At 37.9% G+C, this 23,453-nt stretch overlaps 1 long non-coding RNA gene across 1 annotated transcript; it reads left to right on the plus strand.

The window, feature by feature from the left end:
- The first annotated feature begins 3,228 nt into the window (after window positions 1-3,228).
- On the plus strand, window positions 3,229-5,455 carry LOC140837336 (uncharacterized). Its single transcript, XR_012119307.1, has 3 exons — window positions 3,229-3,294; window positions 3,395-4,681; window positions 4,864-5,455. It is a non-coding gene; the product is annotated as an uncharacterized lncRNA (long non-coding RNA).
- Window positions 5,456-23,453: the final 17,998 nt, after the last annotated feature.

Below are 23,453 nucleotides of genomic sequence, written 5' to 3' on the forward strand. Positions count from 1 at the left end.
TATTATAATAGAGAAAAAAATCGTAAACGTGATGCATGAACATTTAAAAATATCATGATTTGTGCTCAGGGCGCTGCTAGGACCAAAATCTTACCCCGGGTCCAAAATGACCATTTTGCCCCTGGAAACCCAACAATTATCGTTTCAACCCTAGACCTCTAAAATTGACCCGAAGCTTACCAAACTCCTTAAAATATCCCAAAATATTTTTAAAAGTATTCCTAGACGTAATTTCGAGCACATTTCATAACTTAACCGAATTGCTTTAAAACCTAGACCGGGGTCTCGATTTTAACCCGAATCGAACCAAAAAAATTTAACTAAAATTTTCCCATCTTTTTTTTTTACCATAATTTACAAACATTATAATACTCCTAAACCAATGTCATTAGGCCCCTAACTCACGGCCAAAATCCTAGAACAAGCCAAACTCTCGGCCCCCTCTTTGTAAAATCATCTTCCAACACATGGTTACAATTCTTAAAATCTTTCGGTCCCCTAACCCCTCCACATGTCTAACCTTTTAATCTCATTCTTAAGGCTTTAAGGACCTCCTAAACCAAGCCCAACCCACGCGAGATGTTGCTGTAAAATCATACGCATAACCCGAGCAACTATTGCATTTCTTCCCTATCGAGCAACACCTCCAAGATCTGAACTTCTCCCTCGTCCAAGTGCCCGTGGTCCACTCCTAGTATCCTACTGGTCCTACTCAACCCGTGATACTGACCCCATGCAGCCCGAACGGCGTACAACCGAGAGGGAGCAAACCTGCGGCCACTCTCCAACTAACCCAGCCTCTCGGTTCTCCTTGCAGGCCGAGACCAGCCGCTCCCAGCCATCTCCCAGACCTTCCACGGACCCAAGAGGGTCAGCTTCAAGGCTTGGGTCAAGCCATGCACGGCCGGCTCTCCCTCACGACTCGATCTAACCCGTACGACCCTCAAACACTACTACTCGATCGGATCTGCTCACCAACACCTAAGCCTCATAAGACACAGTCTAGACAGTTCCTTACCAACCGAAAGTGGCAGTCCCTTGCATCAAAACTAAAAAAAACGTGAGCACAAAACATGGGGTGGCATGAATATGTGAAAACCGAACACAAAAGTCAAGAAAAGGACTGGATCGAAACTCTTTTGCATGCGCCAGCACATTCAGCAGTATATAAACGTGTGTGATGAGAAACAATGAATACCTCGCGTGCCTGTGAATAAATCTTGGACAAATGATTGAGAGCCAACAACCGAAGGAGGAAACTCTTTGCTTGGAGGAGAAAATGGTTTCACCGACACCTAGCAGCAGCCATTCACGAGGATGGATTGTGAGTGGAGGAGGTGTCGGCTAGATGCTTTAGGTTTAGGTTAAAAATGATTTAGGTGCTTAATTATATAATAAATTAGTAGTTAATGGGCCCTAAATTTGATTAATCAAAAGCTTCAAAGAGTTTTAGCCCGACGAGCTTAAAAATAGGCCCATTAAATTCAAACACAGTCTCGAAAAATATTTCGAGTTGGAAAGATTTTGAAAATAATAGCCGAACCATTAAAAAGTCCCCCGATTCGATAAAATTATCGTACCGCTAAAAATTAAAATTTGCGGGTAGAAATATCCAAAATTCCCATTTTTCAAAAATACACTTAAAAATGCTTTAAATTAATTTATAAAAATTAATCGTGAAATAAAAATAATTTTCCTGAAAATTCCCCGGTCTCCGATCCTCGATCGAGCGTGAAATGTAACTTAAAAATCTTAATGCACGAACTTTTGAAATGTAATGAAATAAACATGTTAGAATACCACTTCTTAAATAAATCTTTATTAGCTTATCTCAAAACTCCATCTCCAGTCCGGCCTCACTTATATACTGAAAAGATGACGATTAAACTACTGGGTAACATAAATAAATTCAAAGAAAAGAATTTAAATACTCAAGCAATTAAATTACTAGGAATTATGCATGGTTTATACGCGGTCCAAATTACGGGTTCTACAGATTTATTGTATTGTTTGTGTGACCTCTGGTTCATTTTCAATTGTCAACTTGGTCTGTTTGTCTTGGAATTGTGCTCGATTATTCCCCTGCTCTAGGCACCTTTGTTCCCACTTCTGCCACACTTTTAAGTGATTGATCAATTGCTTGAATTGGCGTTTTCGTTGCCTACTCTACTGATTTGATTCCTGTTAGCTTCAGTTTAGCTTAGTCATGAAAAAAAATTGCCTCTCAACATTCATATCCTCACCACATGTTTCTTGGTTGAGCACCATCTCTGCTCCTAGTTTTATTATTTCCTTAGACTTACTATTTTTATGTACATTAAGTCAGTAAACTTAAATAAAATAAAATAAAAAACCAGTTGAATATTAGCACCTCGTTTGCTTTCACAAGTAAATTTGTTTGAGAAAATATTGTGGACCGGATCAAAGTGACTCCCATTGTTATATTCTTGTCTGTTGGCCTAAGGGGATGGGATACTTAGTTCTTCTTTGCATGTTTATCACATTCGGAACATTTATTTCTTCACACTTTACCAGGTCTTTCTTTGGGAATTAACTCGACTCAAGTGACCGCATGATTGACAAAGGAATACCTAGTCTATTGGTTCATAATAATAGATTGTTCTACGATGATTCATTTCATGAGGGGGATTTGAGAATTTGTTAGTGCCTATGGGAATTTTGCTCTAAATTCTTGAAGTTTTGGTTAAAATTCACGATAAACTTCACGTTGGTCGAAAGATATTTTTCAATTAAATCTTATTTCTAATAAAAATTAGTAAGGGCATTTGGTCTTATACACCTAGATCATCCGATTGCTCTCTTGGGCAACCAATCTTTGTTTTGCTCAAATTAATTTTTAATTAAATTATGATGAGTTTGGCTCTTTAGAAATATGCCTTATGTGGGTCAATTAGATGAATTTAAGAGTTGCATTCCTATTTTTTTTAATAACAATTGAGATATATAATTTCACTCTGTTTATACTCCCGCCAGCGACCTACCTATGCAGTCTTAGGAATTAAGAATCATTCAAACATGCAGTTGAATTTTCTCCCATGATTAGTGTGAACGAGAGTTCACAGTTCTACGTACATTAGATTATCATAATTCAAGACTTACTATGTTAGGTACTCAAAACTTATGGCCCACACTTAAATCGAATTATTTGGGATTTGATCATTACTCGAATCGTGATAGTTTTTGATAAATTGTAGATGCCAAGATATACATTAAAATTATTATTATTTTGGATTCCTTGTGTCTTGGTTTTATGTTTTGGTGCAGAATTCAAGCGTATTATATTTTGCTACACACCGGGCTCGGACTCAACTTATGTCATTTTTACTAGTGGGCACATGAGCTTGGCACTTTGCGTTTTGGTGCAGAATTCAAGCGTATTATATTTTGCTACACACTGGGCTCGGACTCAACTTATGTCATTTTTACTAGTGGGCACATGAGCTTGGCACTTCGCGACAACATAGCCAGGTCCTACTCGATGACTCGAGAAATATAGGATACAAGACATGGATCGTAAACAGAAAGAATAAACTTTTAACTTTGAGGCAACCTCAGTAATTCCAACTCTGCTTGGCAATTACAGAAGCCCGACCTTGCTCGGCACCTCAGTAAGCCCGACTTTTCTCGGCACCTCAGTAAGCCTGGCTCGATTTTACTCGGCACCTCCGTAAGCCCGACCTTGCTCGGCACCTCAGTAAGCCCGATTTTACTCGGCACCTCAGTAAGCCCGACTTTTCTCGGCACCTCAGAAGCCTGACCTTGCTCGGCACCTCAGTAAGCCCGATTTTACTCGGCACCTCAGTAAGCCCGAGTTTACTCGGCACCTCCGTAAGCCCGACCTTGCTCGGCACCTCAGTAAGCCCGACCTTGCTCGGCACCTCAGAAAGCCCGATTTTACTCGGCACCTCCGTAAGCCCGACCTTGCTCGGCACCTCAGTAAGTCCAACTCTGCTTGGCAATTACATAAGCCCGACTTTTCTCGGCACCTCAGTAAGCCCGACCTTGCTCGGCACCTCAGTAAGCCCAACTCTGCTTGGCAAATATACAAGTCTAACCTCGTGTTCGTCAGTTAAGAAGTCAAATTAGGCTCGAAAAACATATAAGCTAGATCTCGCACTCGACAAATTGAATTTGATTCTTAATATGTTGCTCTTTATTTGAGCTCGATTTTCAGCAGACTATTATCTATAGCTCTTTATTTGAGCTTGGTTTTCAGAAGACTATTATCTATAGCTCTTTATTTGAGCTCGATTTTCAGCATGATCTTATCTATAACTCTTTATTTAAGCTCGATTTTGAGCAGACTATTATATATAGCTTTTTATTTGAGCTCGGTATTAAGCAGGATATTATCTATAGCTCTTTATTTGAGCTCGATTTTCAAGAGGATCTTATCTATAGCTCTTTATTTGAGCTCGGATTTCAGCAGACTATTATCTATTGCTCTTTATTTGAGCTCGATTTTCAGCAGACTATTATCTATAGCTCTTTATTTGAGCTTATTTTCAGGAGGATATTATATAGCTCTTCATTGAGCTCGGTTTTCAGCAGGATCTTATCTATATCTTATCATTTTAGTTTGGTTATTAGCATGATATTCTTTATCGCTCTTCATCCGAGCTCAACTCTCAGTAGATATTCATCAACAACTCTTATTTGAGTATGAACTTCAAACATATCAGAACATCATATCAGACTGTATTTTTGTTCAGAATCTTAATCATGGTCTATTCGGACGCATATTATCTTCTCACGACAATCGATATATCTCGAACTTCTTATATATGTTTGATCTTATGTTGGTCTCGACATCTTGACCCGACTTCTTATTGAGCAGTATAGCCACTCTTGGCTCTTTTGACTTTTTATCGACTCAGCTGGAAAGAACATTTATTTGACTACCAATTCAGTAACAGATGACTATATTGGCCGCTTAATTTGGCTCCCCTCAAAAAGCACACTCCACAACAAACGCTCAAAGGACACTATTAAATGCAACGAGAATACTATCTTACATACTCTAAAATATAATTCATTCATTTAACGTTCCTCTACAATTTCACTCTTCGTCACCTTTTTGCGGGGGGTACTATTGATGATATGGTAAAAATCCTATCATATCATTAATTATATTTTAGAGATATTACAAGATATTGCATTGATATGCACAAATCTAGTTGTCATGTATTACAAAATTCTATACCATCTAAGACTCCATACCTATAAATAAAGGGCTCCTAACCCTAATTAAGGGACGCTTTTACGCTCAATTATTTATGCCAGTTTTGTATTTTTCTCTAAAACACGATACTGACTTGAGCGTCGGAGTGGCTTCGCCTTTGGGTGGAGTCATCTCACCCGTTTTCTTTGATACACAGTTATATTTTTGGAGCGGTTTGATTCGGTATATTGAAGAATTGGTTCGTTATCATCGATTCAAGGTATTTTTATGGATGCACATTTTTTAAGCGCATCAATCGACTTTGCTTGGCACTTCAGTAAGCCCGACCTTGCTCGGAACCTCAGTAAGCCCAACTCTGCTTGGAAAATATACAAGTCCGACCTCGCGCTCGGCACTCATTAAGCCCAACTCGGCTTGGCAAATATACAAGTCTAACCTCGTGTTCGTCAGTTAGGAAGTCCAACTCGGCTTGGAAAACATATAAGCTAGATCTCGCACTCGACAACTTTAATTTGATTCTTAATCTGTTGCTCTTTATTTGAGCTCGATTTTCAGCAGACTATTATCTGTAGCTCTTTATTTGAGCTTGATTTTCAGCAGACTATTATATATAGCTCTTTATTTGAGCTCGGTTTTCAGCATGATCTTATCTATAACTCTTTATTTAAGCTCGATTTTGAGCAGACTATTATCTATAGCTCTTTATTTGAGCTCGGTATTCAGCAAGATATTATCTATAGCTCTTTATTTGAGCTCGATTTTCAAGAAAATCTTATCTATAGCTCTTTATTTGAGCTCGGTTGTTAGCAGACCTTGATCTATAGCTCTTTATTTGAGCTCGATTTTCAGCAGACTATGATCCCTTGATCTATAGCTCTTTATTTGAGCTCGGTTTTCAGCAGACTATGATCTATAGCTCTTTATTTGAGCTCGATTTTCAGGAAGATCTTATCTATAGCTCTTCATTTGAGCTCGGTTTTCAACATGATCTTATTTGTAGCTCATCATTAGCTCGGTTTTCAGCAGACTATGATCTATAGCTCTTTATTTGAGCTCGATTTTCAGGAAGATCTTATCTATAGCTCTTCATTTGAGCTCGGTTTTCAACAGGATCTTATTTATAGCTCATCATTTTAGCTCGGTTATTAGCAGGATATTCTTTATGGCTCTTCATCTGAGCTCGACTTTCAGTTGTCGATATATCTCGAACTTCTTATTTATGCTGGTCTCGACATCTTGACCTGACTTCTTATGGAGGAATATAGCCACTCTTGGCTCTTTTGACTCTCTAGTGACTCGAGAGGAAAAATCATTTGACTATCTATTCAATATCAGATGACTACATTGAGCGATTAATTTGTCTCATCTCAGAAAGCACACTCCACAACAAACGCTCAAAGGACACTATTATATGCAACGAGAATATTATCTTACATACTCTAAAATATAATTCATTCATTTAACGTTCCTCCATCATTTCACTCTTCGTCAATTTTTTGTGGGTGGTACTAGTGATGATATGGTAAAAATCCTATCATATCATTACTTATATTTTAGAGATATTACAAGATATTGCATGAATATTCACAAATCTTGTTACCATATATTACAAAATTCTTTATCATCTAAGACTCCACACCTATAAATAAAGGGCTTCTAACCCTAATTAAAGTACGCTTTCAACTACCATTATTTACGCTAGTCTTGTATTTTTCTCTCAAACACGATACTGACTTGAGCGTCGGAGTAGCTTCGCCTCCGGGCGGAGTCATGTCACCCATTTTCTTTGATACACAGTTATATTTTTGGAGCGCTTTGATTCGATATATTGAAGAATTGGTTCGTGATCATCGATTCAAGGTATTTTTATGGATGCACATTTTTTGAGCGCATCAAGATCGATATTTGAAAAAAAATAAAAATAAATTAAGTATGAAATCTGACGAAAAGAACAACATTTGTTCTGCTTCTGCTACTATCAGCAAGAAATTTGCCAATGCGTCGTATCTGCCCAAGGATTGAAAGTAACCTCTAAAATTTGAGATTTTTTTCTTCCCTTCCAAACAATAACAAGCATTGTCTAGTCGATCACGATTTTCGCCATGAAGCTAAACCTAACTGCGGTTTCATCAATCAGAAATACAAGATTTCAATGTCATTTAAGTCATTAAAGTAATATTGCGTCATCATGCTCATCAGATAAGTCTTAGTCTTAAGCTAGTGGATCAAAAATCGGCTATTAAAACAATGCAAATCATAGTTTACCACTTGCTGGCTTGGCATTCCGGTTCCATGCCCTGCCTTAAGTTCTATATGCCCTACTATTAGGTTGGTTTGAGGCATGGTTCGCAATCACGGTCGCGGAGACTGTCGCAGAGGTCACTGTTTCAGTTCTTATGACATTTCGCGGAACGGTCACGGTGTGTATATTTTTTAAAAATTAATATAAATTGAGGATTTTGGAAAAATATATAAATTAATTAAATAAATATCTTTTCAGGAGCAAATCAATTTTTTATACTCTTTCGTTTTGATGGAAACATGTAAGAATCAACTCCTTTCGAAGGTAGCTGAGCTCCTTTTCTTACGCTAAAGCTATGATACATCTTTTTTCTAAAATTGAGATTTATACCAAGTGATGAACTGCCACCTAAATTTCATGAAATTCAAGAATATAGAGTAATAAATATATACTTTTGTAATTAAATATGGTTGTTCATCAAGTAAAATGATAACATAATTAATTTACTTGAACCATACTTGTTACACATCTCCTCCTCGAATGCTCTTGTTTTACGACTTTTTTCATTGCTTTTTGCAAAGCTCTATTTTCCACTTCTTCTAAAGTTTCTTCATTGACATTATCAAATCTATAATCATCCTCACTGCCACTGGCACTTTCGAATTCATGTTTGCTATGTTGAATTGCACTTAATGCAATTTTTTTTTCTTTTTTGGTTAGATTTCTCACCGACTTAGTCTCTTGAAGATATATCCGTAGCATCAATAATATCTCCTTTGGAGCTTTACTACATGACTCAACATTTTCAAAAACATGTGCAATATGCTGTTTTAACTTTATAATTCCTCCGTTTACAACTTTCCATAAAATTTTTATTGTAATGTCTTTCGATTATCTCCAATGGGTTTACCAAACTCCCAACAATATCAAGTTTTGGAGGCATTCTTCAATATACTTAGTGATTCATGATATTTGTTATCCAAAATGGAAAAAATAAACTGATAAATACAATCTACTGAAACTATCACCGGAGAAAATATTTTACTTATAACATTGGAGTAGCATAAACAAAACAAAAATTATGGTTGAAATAACATTTATGTAATTTGGGGAAAACATTCCTTTTATATGTACTTGTGAAATTTTTATCCAATATATATATCCTTTTTTGAAAAATTTATTAACTTTAAGAAAAAAATTGATTTAATCGAATTTATAATTTTGAAACGAACAATTTTATGGGAAAGTTTATAAACAAGAATATTTCCAGCAAATTAGGTCCACTCACTTTTGGTATTTTCACACTTAAAAAAATAATTAAAATTAGAAAGTTCTAACTTAGATCCTTATATTTACTCAATCAATTTATATGACTCTTATCTCGATTCCTCCGCTTGCAACTTTTACACAAAAAATTTATTTTGTATTGTCTTTCGATTATTCCCAACGGGTTTACCAAACTCCCAACCATATCGGATTTTTGAGCTATTTTTCAAAATACTTAGTAATCCATTATTTTAGTTTTCCAAAATGGAAAAAATTAAACTGACTAATACAATCTATTGAAGATGTCAACGGAAAAAAAAATTGATAAATTAATATTAGAGAAAAACAAAATAATTTCGCAAATTATTTGAAAATAAATCATTTGGCTAAAATCTTTATTATGAGATGTATTTATGTTTCATTCAAACTAAATATTTTCACAAATTATAAGTAAATTAGAAGAAAGAAGATATCGTACCTTATAAATTTTCGTGCCTTTGAACGCAAATAACTTTATAATATCCAGAATTCTAGAAAATATCATCTGATGATGAAGATTTTGAGTTGGTCGCAAGACCAAAACCTGCTGTTGCAGCGAAGAACACAATATCATCTACTGCTACTGTTCAATCATAATCTCCAGAAGAACCAAAGGATGTTCCAGGACCTAGTGATCTTTTTGATTCTACATACTACAAAAATCCTTGCCTGAGTTTCGTTCTCACCTAAAAGAAGAAAAACCAGAAAAGAAAAGCCTCTCTAGTGATAACGAACCCGATGAAGAGATGCGACAAGAATTTGGGGACATTCGTCCTAAATATTTTAACACTCCCTCTTCTGAATCTAATTTTTAGACTGAGTAACATTATGATGATGATGAGTCAGAAGATAGTGATTGTAATGAAAGTTATTTTATTGATGTAGCTGATGTTGTTGTCTATGTTGAGGCTAATGTTGTCAACACTGAAGACATCATGGACACTGTGGACTATAATGTGAGCAAATCCTGCTCAACAAATTTTACTCTGAAGCTTCTTTAGCTTTTTGGCCACTGTACATCAATAGGGAATTTATTAAAGAAAAAAATAGCCGTTGTTCTTTACTTGAATGGTAATGGCAGTACTGCTTTCAATTTCGGTCGGATGGTATTTAATACAGTCCTGCAGCTGGCGGATGGAGGATTCAAATCCACCAAACTACCTTTTCCATCCTTGATCTATGGGATTTTGGAATCGCAAGGATTTTTCAAGGACATAGATGAAGAACTGACTAATGCAGGTGTAAGGCTCGAGATCATTAGTCTTCATTAATATTATACACAAAGATATGAGAATACATGACATGGAATGAGGGGAGAAAATGCATGAGAAATTAGAGTTTTGAGCACAAGAATAGACCGCACCCGCCCTTAGAAAGGGAGTGCACCCGCGGTTACATAATTCAGAATTTTGAATGAAAGGCCGAAGCCACACCGCACCCGCGGTGTTAGAAGGACCGCACCCGCGGTCGTTGAATTTTGGAAAATGAATGGATTGCCGAAGAAAGACCGCACCCGCGGTCACGGAGGGACCGCACCCGCGGTCGTTGAATTTCAGAAAATGAAATTGGTGCCGAGAGCACAGCGCACCCGCGCTCCTTGAGCTACCGCACCCGCGGTCAGTCATGCGTGCCACTTGAAAAATGAGCCATGTGTTCTTAGACATGCAAGATATATATATTGTGGCTTAATTTCATCAATTAGCACCGAGAGAAAGAAGAAGAAACTTCAGAAATTCCCTCCAAGCTTCAATCATTTTAGGACTTTGATTTTACAAGATTCAATCATCCAAACATAAATCTGATTTCGGTTTTGAGTTCCTCTCATCAAGGGCTACAAGAGGATGTAAGTTTCATTAACTTTCAACATGATCTGAGATACTGATGTTGGAAAAATCTTGATATGCTTTTAGATATATGTTTTTATGATTATAAGCAACGTATATTCGTAAACGGATCGAGAAAATGATACCTTACGTGATTGTTATGAATTTTAGCATGTCTTGGATTGAAAAGATAGAGATTTCAGAAGTGATATGAGCTTATGATGTATAGATTGTGATGAATATGAGTTGAGGTTATTAATTATTTATATATGATGAGAGTTGGATTGACCGGTATCGAGAACTACGTCGTTATGCCGTCAAATGATACCGAAATCAAATATTGAATTAGATATGTGTTGATTGAGTTAGAGATTGATAAAATGTGTATCAATATTGCCATTTCAGATTGAAATTGACAGATTCGTCATCGAGGCTTCGACTACGACAAGACTACGACAAGAAAGGTATAACTCATGTGATTATAGGGAAGACACGACTCGAATCAGATTTGATTGGAGTTTCCCAACAAAATCACATACTAGATTTATTGTTTATGTCTTTGATATGATTTGGATTTGTTGATAGATTTATATTCAAATCTCTTGATATGATCATGCTTTGTCTATAGATTTATATTCAAGCATTGAGATAGGAGAGTCATTGACAGATTTGTCAAAACTAGACGTTCGGTGTATCGACGCATAGGGGCATACTTCCTCTGATTGTAGACATTCGATACAGACACGACCGAAGTCTAGGAGTAAGACGTACAGTTACCCCGATTGGGAGGGTAGGTAACAGACAGTGACGTCTTATTCACCCCGGGATCCCTAGAGTAGAGTCGAGTTGAGTCAAGACATGATTTGAATTGCATTGCATGCTAATATGGATTGGTTTCATAGACTATGGGACCCATGATTTATGTTACATGCATGATATTGTGTTTTATGATTTTATTATGCATATGCATGTATACATGTTTTATACTGGGATTTGTTCTCACCGGAGTTTCCGGCTGTTGTTATGTCTGTATGTGTGCATAACAACAGGTGGGGCAGGATCTGGGTCACGACAGAGATGAGTTCGAGATAGCGTGGTGACTACGGGCGCAGAAGATGACTAGTGGCTGTATTTAGACTTGGACTACTTGTATTTTGGTATTGTATATTAAACACTAGTTTAGAGTGATGTGTTAGAACAAGACTCGTTTACTATGTTCGTACATTATGTATGATGTAAATTAATAAAGAAAGATTATGCTTAGTAATAACATTTGATTTAATGTTAAAAAGCGAAAATTTGCACCACATTTTCTCACAGATCCATTTAATCCCAGACAGAATTGAGTTAGAGCCCGGGTCCCCACAACAGGTGGTATCAGAGCAGTAGGTTCTGTAGACTAAGATAGAATAGAATGAGAGGGGTAGATCGAGTCATCTTCCTTGCTTTTGATGTGCTAGCATTATTTATTGCTTTCCTTATTATGTGTTGTACTGTATCTGAGTTGATTTACAGCATATAATTGTCAAGCCTGAATCAGAACCGATTCTGGATCAGAGGTATATGATCAGAGGAGGGCTGAGACAGCTTGTATAGACTGTGTACTAACCTATTTGATAACCAGATATGCCGCCGAGAAGGATACCGCAACCAGCTGCAGGACAAGTGCCAGAACAGGGGAGTACGTCCGGTACTCAGATGGACGTAACCGCTACCGCGATGGAGACTCTGTTGAAGCGGTTTCAGTCGTTTCGAACCCCGACTTTGAAAGGCACTGAAAATGCAGCGGATTGCGAAAGCTGGCTGGATGATATTGAAATGTTATTTGAATCACTTGCCTGTTCAGATGAACGTAGAGTAAAGATGATTGGGCATCAATTGCAAGAAGTGGCCAAGAGTTGGTGGCGAACGGCGAAACGAGCCCTAGAACATCGAGGTATTGATATTACTTGGAAAGTTTTTAAAGATGAATTTTACCAACGTTTCTTTCCAGTATCATACCGAAAAGACAAAGGGGCAGAGTTTGCCAATTTGAGACAGTGCCAGTGGAACATAGAGGAGTATGTCGCCAAATTTTCGTCCTTGCTTCGATTTGCACCACATGTAGCAGGGAATGATGAGGCAGTTGCCGATCAGTTCATAAATGGTTTGAATCCAGATATCTTCACCTTGGTGAACACGGGGCGACCTAACACCTTCTCTGAGGCGCTGAACCGAGCAAAGGGAGCAGAGGCTGATTTGATCAGATAGCGAGGAGCTTCCTAGAGTGTTCCAGGTCAGAGACCGACGCCACCGCCCGCCGCACAGTTTCCACTACCTCCTCCTCGATATGATAGTGGAAGCAGTAGTGGCAAGAAGGAGTTTTTGAAACCTAAGGGTAAGCAGTTCAAAAGAGCAGGGAGCAGTTCTTCGAGCTCCAGCGGATCCCGACAGAGAGGTCAGGGTCAGAGTTCAGAGTCCAGTGGTGTCTATTGCAGTTCGTGTGGTGGTAGGCATGCCACTGAGCAGTGCCAGGGAGTGATGGGCAGATGTAACTATTGCAGACAGCCGGGACACTTCGCCAGAGTTTGTCCCCAAAAAGGTGCCCAGAGATTTAAGAGTGCAGGGTCATCAGCTTCAGTAGCTCAGCCCGAGAGGCAAGCTTCGTCTGTCCCCATTCCTTCCAGCCCACGCCCACACAGTCCCAGCCTAGAGCCAGAGGTGGCCAGACAGTGAGCCAACCTCCCAGACAACAGGCTCAGGTGTTTGCATTGACAGAGGAACAGGCACAGGACACGCCAGATGACGTGATTGCAGGTAACTGTTTTCTTTGCGGTTATCCTGCATATGTATTGATAGATACAGGTGCATCACATGCATTCATATCAGAACGTTTTGCATTGTTGCATTCCTTGCCTATTGAGTCAATATCTACTGTAGTATCTATTTCTTCTCCGTTGGGAAGTGGTCTTATATCTGTGACTTCAGTTAGACATTGTATACTACAGTTTGAGGGGCATGAAATTGATTTGGACTGTGTTGTACTTGGTTTATCTGATTTTGATTGCATTGTCGGAATTGACATGTTGACTAGGTACAGAGCTACCGTAGACTGTTTCCACAAGATTGTCAGATTCAGACCTGAGATGACAGAGGAGTGGAAATTATATGCAAAGGATTCCAGATCTCGGATTCCCTTAGTATCTGCTCTGACTATGAGTAGATTGTTGCAGAAAGGAGCAGAGAGGTTCCTTGTTTATGCGGTAGATCTACAGAAATCGAGCCCGGCATTGGCAGATTTGCCAGTAGTGCGGGAGTTTGCAGATGTATTCCCAGACGAAATTCCAGGGTTACCTCCAGCTCGAGAAGTAGATTTTAGCATTGATCTGATTCCAGGTACCGTGCCTATTTCGAGAGCTCCATATAGGATGGCACCGATAGAACTGAAAGAATTGAAAGCACAACTAGAAGATCTTCTAGCCAAGGGATATATCAGACCCAGTGTATCTCCTTGGGGTGCACCAGTGCTATTTGTGCGGAAGAAAGATGGTTCTATGAGATTGTGTATAGATTACAGGCAATTGAATAAGGCAACGATAAAGAACAAATACCCTTTTCCTAGAATCGACGACTTATTTGATCAGTTGCAGGGATCTTCTATTTATTCTAAGACTGATTTGCGATTGGGATATCACCAACTCAGAGTTCGAGATTTTGATATACCGAAGACAGCATTCCGGACCAGGTATGGACACTACGAGTTTGTTGTCATGCCTTTTGGTTTAACGAATGCTCCAGCGGTGTTTATGAGTTTGATGAACCGCATCTTTCAGAGGTACTTGGATGAGTTTGTGATTTTTTTTATTGATGATATTTTGGTATATTCAAAGAATTTGAATGAGCATGCCAATCACTTGAGAATTGTGTTGCAAACACTGAGAAATGAAAGATTATATGCTAAACTGCCCAAGTGTGAGTTTTGGCTGAGACATGTTGTCTTCTTGGGTCATATTATATCTGGAGATGGTATTTCTGTTGATCCGAGTAAAGTTGAGGCTGTGATCAGTTGGCCTAGACCGACTTCGGTGCCAGAGATACGCAGTTTCATGGGTCCAGCAGGGTACTATAGAAGATTCATCAAAGATTTCTCCAGCATTGCGAAGCCTATTACCCAGTTGACACAGAAGAATACGCCATTTGTGTGGTCTGAAGATTGTGAGTCTAGCTTCTTAGAATTGAAGAAGAGGCTGACCAGTGCACCTGTCTTGATGATTCCTTCAGGTACTGGCGAATGGTGATGCATCTCATAGAGGGTTGGGGTGTGTTCTTATGCAGCGAGGTCATGTGATTGCGTACGCCTCGAGACAGCTGAAGACACACGAGACTCGATACCCAATTCATGATCTTGAATTGGCGGCTATCGTATTTGCATTAAAGATTTGGCGTCATTATCTGTATGGCGAGAAATTTGAGATCTACTCCGATCACAAGAGCCTGAAATACCTGTTCTCTCAATCTGAGTTGAACATGAGACAGCGTAGATGGCTCGATTTGTTGAAAGACTTTGATTGTGAAATCAAATACTATACAGGGAAGTCCAATGCAGCAGTAGACGGCTTGAGTCGAAAGGTTTGTGCTTTATCCCTGTCGACGATAGGGGTTTCGAATTTAGTTGAAGATTGCTGTTTGTCTGGATTATCATTTGATACAGGTAGTAGGCCATTGCTACTTGCTTCCATTCAATTTGAGCCAGACTTGATTATGAGGATCAAAGAAGCACAAAGAAGTGATCCGAATGTTCAGAAATCGATTGATATGGTCAGATCAGTGCATATATCCGAATATCAGGTACATGATTATGTTCTGTATGTGAATAACCGTCTTGTAGTGCCAGATGTTTCAGAATTGAAACAACAGATTATGTCAGAAGCGCACTGTAGTCGGTTTAGCATTCATCCTGGAGGCTGTAAAATATACAATGATCTGAAGACACAATTCTGGTGGAAACAGATGAAGACGGATATCGCAGAATATGTGTCTAAGTGCTTAAATTGCCAACAGGTGAAGGCTGAGAGAAAGAAGCCCGGAGGTTTACTTCAGAGTTTGTCCATTCCAGAATGGAAATGGGATCACATTTCCATGGATTTCGTGACGAAGTTACCTCGATCATCCCGAGGCTGTGATGCGATTTTGGTCATCATTGATAGAATGACCAAATCAGCATGTTTTATTCCATACAGAATGACCTACCGACACAATCAGATGGCAGATTTATATGTCAGAGAGGTGGTCAGATTGCATGGTGTGCCGAAGTCTATCGTATCAGATCGTGATTCACGATTCACCTCACACTTTTGGCACAGTTTGCAGCAGGCTCTAGGTACGACATTGCACCTGAGTACTGCTTATCATCCTCAGACAGACGGATAGTCAGAGCGGACTATCCAGACTTTAAAGGGAATGTTGAGAGCTGTAGTACTATATTTTGGTACTAGTTGGCAAGATTCACTGCCATTATGTGAATTCTCGTACAATAAAAGCTATCAGACGAGTATCGAGATGGCACCGTTTGAAGCTTTGTATGGCAAGAAGTGCAGATCTCCGTTTTACTGGGATGATGTATCTGAGGTACCAGAACTTGGGCCTGATATGATTCGAGAGATGACTGAGAAAGTAAAGATAATTCAGAGAAGAATGAAGACGGCACATGATAGACAACCCAAGTACGCCAATGTCAGACGTAGACCGTTAGTATTTGAAACAGGAGATTGAGTATTCCTGAAAATTTCTCCTTTCAGAGGCGTTGTCAGATTTGGCAAGCGTGGGAAGTTGTCTCCTAGATACATCGGTCCTTACGAGATTCTTGAGAAAATTTGCGATCGAGCATATCGACTTGCTCTTCCTCCTTCTTTATCCGGGATACATGACGTCTTTCATGTATCAATGTTGCGTAGATGTATGCCGGATATTTCCCATGTCATTCACCCTGATGAAGCTGAGCTTGATCAAACATTGAGTTATGTCGAGCAACCGATACAGATTCTGGATCGAAAAGAGAAACAACTCAGAACGAAGATTATTCCGCTAGTGGAAGGGTCCAATGGAGTCGTCATGGCCTCGAAGAAGCAACTTGGGAGACAGAATCAGAAATGAGACAGAAACATCCCGAGTTATTCATATGATGTAAGTAAATATTCAGTTTTGATTATATTGCTTATGTTCATGCTTTGATAGATTGCCTGCGATTTCGAGGACGAAATCATTTCTTAGAGGGAGAGAAAGGTAAGGCTCGAGATCATTAGTCTTCATTAATATGATACACAAAGATATGAGAATGCATGACATGGAATGAGGGGAGAAAATGCATGAGAAATTAGAGTTTTGAGCACAAGAATAGATCGCACCCGCACTTAGAAAGGGAGTGCACCCGCAGTTACATAATTCAGAATTTTGAATGAAAGGCCGAAGCCACACCGCACCAGCGGTGTTAGAAGGACCGCACCCATGGTCGTTGAATTTTGGAAAATGAATGGATTGCCGAAGCAAGACCACACCCGCGGTCATGGAGGGACCGCACCCGCGGTCGTTGAATTTCAGAAAATGAAATTGGTGCCGAGAGCACAGCGCACCCGCGCTCCTTGAGCTACCGCACCCGCGGTCATGCGTGCCACTTGAAAAATGAGCCATGTGTTCTTAGACATGCAAGATATGTATAGTGTGGCTTCATTTCATCAGTTAGCACCGAGAGAAAGAAGAAGAAACTTCATAAATTCCCTCCAAGCTTCAATCATTTTAGGACTTTGATTTTACAAGATTCAATCATCCAAACATAAATCCGATTTCGGTTTTGAGTTCCTCTCATCAAGGGCTACAAGAGGATGTAAATTTCATTAACTTTCAACATGATCTGAGATACTGATGTTGGAAAAATCTTGATATGCTTTTAGATATATGTTTTTATGATTATAAGCAACGTATATTCGTAAACGGATCGAGAAAATGATACCTTACGTGATTGTTATGAATTTTAGCATGTCTTGATTGAAAAGATAGAGATTTCAGAAGTGATATGAGCTTATGATGTATAGATTGTGATGAATATGAGTTGAGGTTATTAATTATTGATATATGATGAGAGTTGGATTGACCGGTATCGAGAACTACGTCGTTATGCCGTCAAATGATACCGAAATCAAATATTGAATTAGATATGTGTTGATTGAGTTAGAGATTGATAAAATGTGTATCAATATTGCCATTTCAGATTGAAATTGACAGATTCGTCATCGAGGCTTGGACTACGACAAGAAAGGTATAACTCATGTGATTATAGGGAAGACACGACTCGAATCAGATTTGATTGGAGTTTCCCAACAAAATCACATACTAGATTTATTGTTTATGTCTTTGATATGATTTGGATTTGTTTATAGATTTATATTCAAATCTCTTGATATGATCATGCTTTGTCTATAGATTTATATTCAAGCATTGAGATAGGAGAGTCATTGACAGATTTGTCAAAACTAGACGTTCGGTGTACCGACGCATATGAGCAGACTTCCTCCGATTGTAGACATTCGATACAGACACGACCGAAGTCTAGGAGTAAGACGTACAGTTACCCCGATTGGGAGGGTAGGTAACAGACAGTGACGTCTTATTCACCCCGGGATCCCTAGAGTAGAGTCGAGTTGAGTCAAGACATGATTTGAATTGCATTGCATGCTAATATGGATTGGTTTCATAGACTATGGGACCCATGATTTATGTTACATGCATGATATTGTGTTTTATGATTTTATTATGCATATGCATGTATACATGTTTTATACTGGGATTTGTTCTCACCGGAGTTTCCGGCTGTTGTTATGTCTGTATGTGTGCATAACAACAGGTGGGGCAGGATCTGGGTCACGACAGAGATGAGTTCGAGATAGCGTGGTGACTACGGGCGCAGAAGATGACTAGTGGCTGTATTTAGACTTGGACTACTTGTATTTTGGTATTGTATATTAAACACTAGTTTAGAGTGATGTGTTAGAACAAGAATCGTTTATTATGTTTGTACATTATGTATAATGTAAATTAATAAAGAAAGATTATGCTTAGTAATAACATTTGATTTAATGTTAAAAAGAAAAAATTTGACCCACATTTTCTCACAGATTCATTTAATCCCAGACAGAATTGAGTTAGAGCCCGGGTCACCACAGCAGGTGACAACTTGAAGTTAGCACCTGCATATTTTCAAGGGAAACCAGAATGTTGATCTTCACTGGCTTGAGCCTGGTGTTGCCCAAAATGTTGACAACATGGATGATTCAACATCTAGAATCAAACATATTGAAGAGTATGTTATTCTCTCTACCTCCCATATTCAAGCCCAAATAGATTTTGGCTGACAACAAATTCAGACTGAACGAGATGTTATCCATTCTATGAAGCCCAATTAAGTGAGTATGAGTTGTTGGAAGTTGGTGTTCATTCTTTTGCTAAACAAAAATGGGGAGTAGAAGCTGAAGCAGCAGTTGCTGATGCAAAAATGCATGAATCTGATGTTTCTCTTGATCTATAGTTTGTTTGATTTTTCTTTTATCGTATTATCTCTAAAGTTTTTAGTTATGTTTCATTTAGTTATCTTGTTCTGTTAATGAATTTTCTATGTGTTATAATATATGTGTTACAACACCTATTTGACAACACTGCACTAACATGTTTGAATTCAGGGGGAGATATCTGACTCATGGGGAGTTATTATATTGGCAAAGATAATGCATATCAAAATGACAATTTAATTTTTGTATGTTTTGTCCAGAAAGACAAAAATCGAGAGATTGAAATTAATATTTTATTGCTTAATAAAATTTTCCTTATTGATAATATTGGTTTCTTTAAATATGGAGTTTTGTCTTTCTATACTAATTATATTTTCTATTGATATTTACCTTGTGATATTATCGATATTAATGATAAGATCTCTAGATGTCATATTATTATTCAAAAGAGCATATTTCCTATTGAAATTCTTGTTTTCCTATTTGTATAGAACTCTATACAAGGAATAAATTCTCGAGAAAAATAAGTATATAAATAATAGAGATCATGACAGCAACTGTGTGTTGCTTTTGATTGATGTTTGTCAAGAATTGCAAGAAGAGAAAAGAATTATATCAGCAAAGATTTCGCGTGATCGATTCACGCTGCTCGTTGTGTTGTCGTGAGGCGTTAGAGACACTCGAAGACAACACTTATGTAAAGTGTTGGTCGAACAGTTATTTGTGATTCCGAGTTTCGGCAATACAATTGTTGCATATTTGATTATGTTTATGTTTATTTGCGATGAAATTTACTTAATTGACTTGTTAAGGAAGATAGTTTTCATAGTTTCACAAATATTGGTTTTGCAAATTATTTACAATTTTCTATTGAACATTTTTGTCCTAAAACACCACACAAGTTTTATACTTGTGCGTGAATTATTATGTATTATTTATTTTTTAAAGTTTATTTATGTAGTTAATTAATATATTACGTTGCATGTTGTGCACAGGTGTTACAACACTTGTACACAACAGTTAAAATCTGATGCACATATTCTCAATATTTTTTGTAATTTTATGTTAAACAAATCAATTCTCAGTATTTTTCAAAAAATTTGAGTTGCACCATTATTATCGACTATGTTTTTTGTAAAATAACAAGCGTTTGGCATTACAATACGTACAGATAATTTCATCCTATAAAACTAAAATCGTCTAAAGCAAAAAAATTTAAGTGGGAGCTATTATGGATCGGTTTGGGAACCTTTGAAGGTGCTTCAAACACAATATTCTCAATGAGCTGCAATAGCTCGTGTTCTAAGAATGTAAACACCGATGAATTAGATCTAGTTTGATTTTAAATCAAGTGAAAAAAATTGAAACAATCTTTTGTTAAGAAAGCTAATCAGTTTAAAGCTTTTAACTTATGTAAACTGAACAGCTGAAATAAGGGAAGATCAGTTCTTGCATATATCATTACATTTTATGGTGAGAACTGAACTCATAACAGCTTGAACTGATTAAATCAGTTTTTGTAAGGCCCGAGATTATATCACTTTAATCCGAGATTATTTAATTTACGAATTTTGGAATGATGAATTAAATTCCACGATTTTTATAATTAAGTAGGATTGAAATTGAATTAAAAAGAGTTATTGAGGGTTGAATTGCAAATAGTGAAGAATCCAGGGACTAAAGTGCAAATTATGACTTGGTGGGACACTTGTCATGCTTTGACGTATAAAAGTTTCAATTCCTTCACTTTCCTCCAGCAAGAACCGAGACAATTTCTCTGAAATTCCCTCAAAGCATCATTTTTTTTAGAATTTTGATTGTGAGTTCGATTATCAGATTTTGATTTCCGGACACGGTACTGTACTCCTCTCGTTGACCGCTACAACTGGATGTAAGTTTTATTGAGTTTTGTTATCATTTGAAATTATGATATTGGGAGAATTATTATTTGATCATTATTATGTGTTCTGGGAATACTACAAATCGTAGAATCGAAACCGGATTGAAGAACAGATTGATTATGGAATTGTTATGATTTTCTGATTATATTGATTGAGATTGGAGAGATTTCGATTATAGACTGATTACAAATTGTATCGGATATGGGTTATGATTTGTAATGGATATCTGGTGATACTGTATTGACGGGGTTATCGAGACTGTATCGTTATGCCGTCGAAACATCAGTTGAATTAGATTGATCAGATTCAGTAATGATTTCGATTGTATCGTGATATCGTTGATATGAATTAGATTGTACCTTGTTCAGATATGGATCAGATTATATACTGATTTGAGTATTGATCAGAACAGGTTTTGAATTGAGATATATACTGATATTGTATCTATGTGATTGTCATTGCCAGACTGGGTATGGACAGATCAAAATACAAGACTTCGTCTGTAAGGTCCAAAATTAAGACGACGTAATCCAACTGCATGCAACACTAGAAAATACGAAAAATGAGTAATTTAATTTAATGGCTAATTAATTGTGTGACATGCATGCTTATTATGATTTTATTGTCATTCTGCATGAAATTGCATTTTTTTAAGGTTATTCAAGTGACGATCGAGGAACGGAGACCGGGGGCTGAAAAATGTTTTAAATAAATAATTAATTTTATTTATTTAATTTAAGGGAGATGGCTTCTCGTATTTTTTGAAAACAAGAAATTTTACAGTGATTTTATACGACGGGACTATATTTTTATCGGTGTTGGACTTTCAACTAAAATTCAATCTTTTAAGCAGTCCGGTTATTTAATTCACTATTTCTTTTTATGAAAACGTTTTTTTTAGCTTTTCTAAATTTAATTAAAGTCTAGCTTGTACTAGTGGGCTTAATAAGAGTTTATTAGGCCTTAAGCCTAATTAATAAAATAACTATTATATATAAAAACAATTAAACCTAGATCAGGGCACAAACTCACGCACACTCACTTTCACGCCGCACGAGAGTTTTAACAAAAGCAAAAGTCTTCTCCTCGGCGCTGCAAGGCTTCGGCCGTGAAGGAAAGCAGCGTTTCTTTCAAAACTTTGACAGAAACTAGCCTCGGTTCTCCCCGTTCTTCGTCGCCGTCGGTATATCGTGCGTTTACGACGCAAAGGCACGCCAATATCTTCCTTTTTCTCGTCCATTACATCATATATCGATTTAATAACTGTATGTGCAAAGATCATGAAGTTTTATTACGGTTTTTACGTATTCACGTTACGACCTAACGTTTTCTTGTGTCGATTCATGTCTTGCATGTTTTAGGGGACTGCCATGATGCTATACATGTTTAAACAAGGATTTAATAACGGAACGAGGCCACACTTACCCACACACGATCGGCATAAAGCAAAATAAACCAAAGAAAACAAAAGCCGAACGTGGCTGTCATGAGCTTGGGTTCGGGTATCATCGGTTTAAGGGTAAGGCTTGGATTTGGCTTGGGCCGAGACATAGCCAGGGATGTCATGAGTCGGGGTGAGAGTCCTAGACATGCTAGGACTCGAACCAAGGGATCGGGAAAGAGTCCTAGCGCGGCTAGGACTCCACCCGAGAGCCCTGCACAGATTTGTGCAGGGTTCGCGCCTCCTCCAGGCGTGGTAGGCTCGATGCGTGAGGCACGGACGGAGCAAGGGTGGTTCACTAGTGTCCTTAGGAGGTGCACAACACGTGGGCTCGAGGGCTGGGGCGTCGGGTGAGGGTCTAGCCACCAATACATAGAATCCATGCACATGATCATTCTCGGCCAGAATGTGTTCGCCTTAGGACAGTTCGTTTTTGTGGTTGGGGCAGCGTCTTTAATGGGTTGAGTGCCCAGTAGGCTAAATTAGGGTGTTGGTCAAGTTTTGGTTCGACACGGGTCGGGGATAACTCGATAAAATTAAGAGATGGCTCGGAGACGAAATTCAGGTGTCAAAACGAGTTTTAAAATAAAGAATATTTGGGAAACGACTCACGGGGGTCGAGTCATGGTCCATAAAGGCTAAAATAATATAAAAATACTAAATTTAGAATTTAGGAATTTTATATTAAAGTTTGGTATTTTTCGGGATTAAACCACCGTTAAAATAATCAAGAAAAGATAATTGAAAAGTCTAAGTTTTAAGTCAAGTAAAAATATGAGAAAATTCATGTAGGCTTAATAATTATTTGAGACATGTTAGAGTCAAGAAACCAAGAAAAAAAAAAGGTCGAAAATGAAAATATTGAGTCCAGGGGTAAAACGGTCTTTTTGCACTAGAAATTTAGTAAAGGTCATGGCAGTGCCCTAAATGCTGTTTTATGATATTATGTTCATTTTTAAATGATTATGAAATGTTCATGATTTATTTATGATTTATTTTAA

Source organism: Primulina eburnea, chromosome 7 (genome assembly GCF_022965805.1).
Source record: "Primulina eburnea isolate SZY01 chromosome 7, ASM2296580v1, whole genome shotgun sequence".
Taxonomy (NCBI): Eukaryota; Viridiplantae; Streptophyta; class Magnoliopsida; order Lamiales; family Gesneriaceae; genus Primulina; species Primulina eburnea.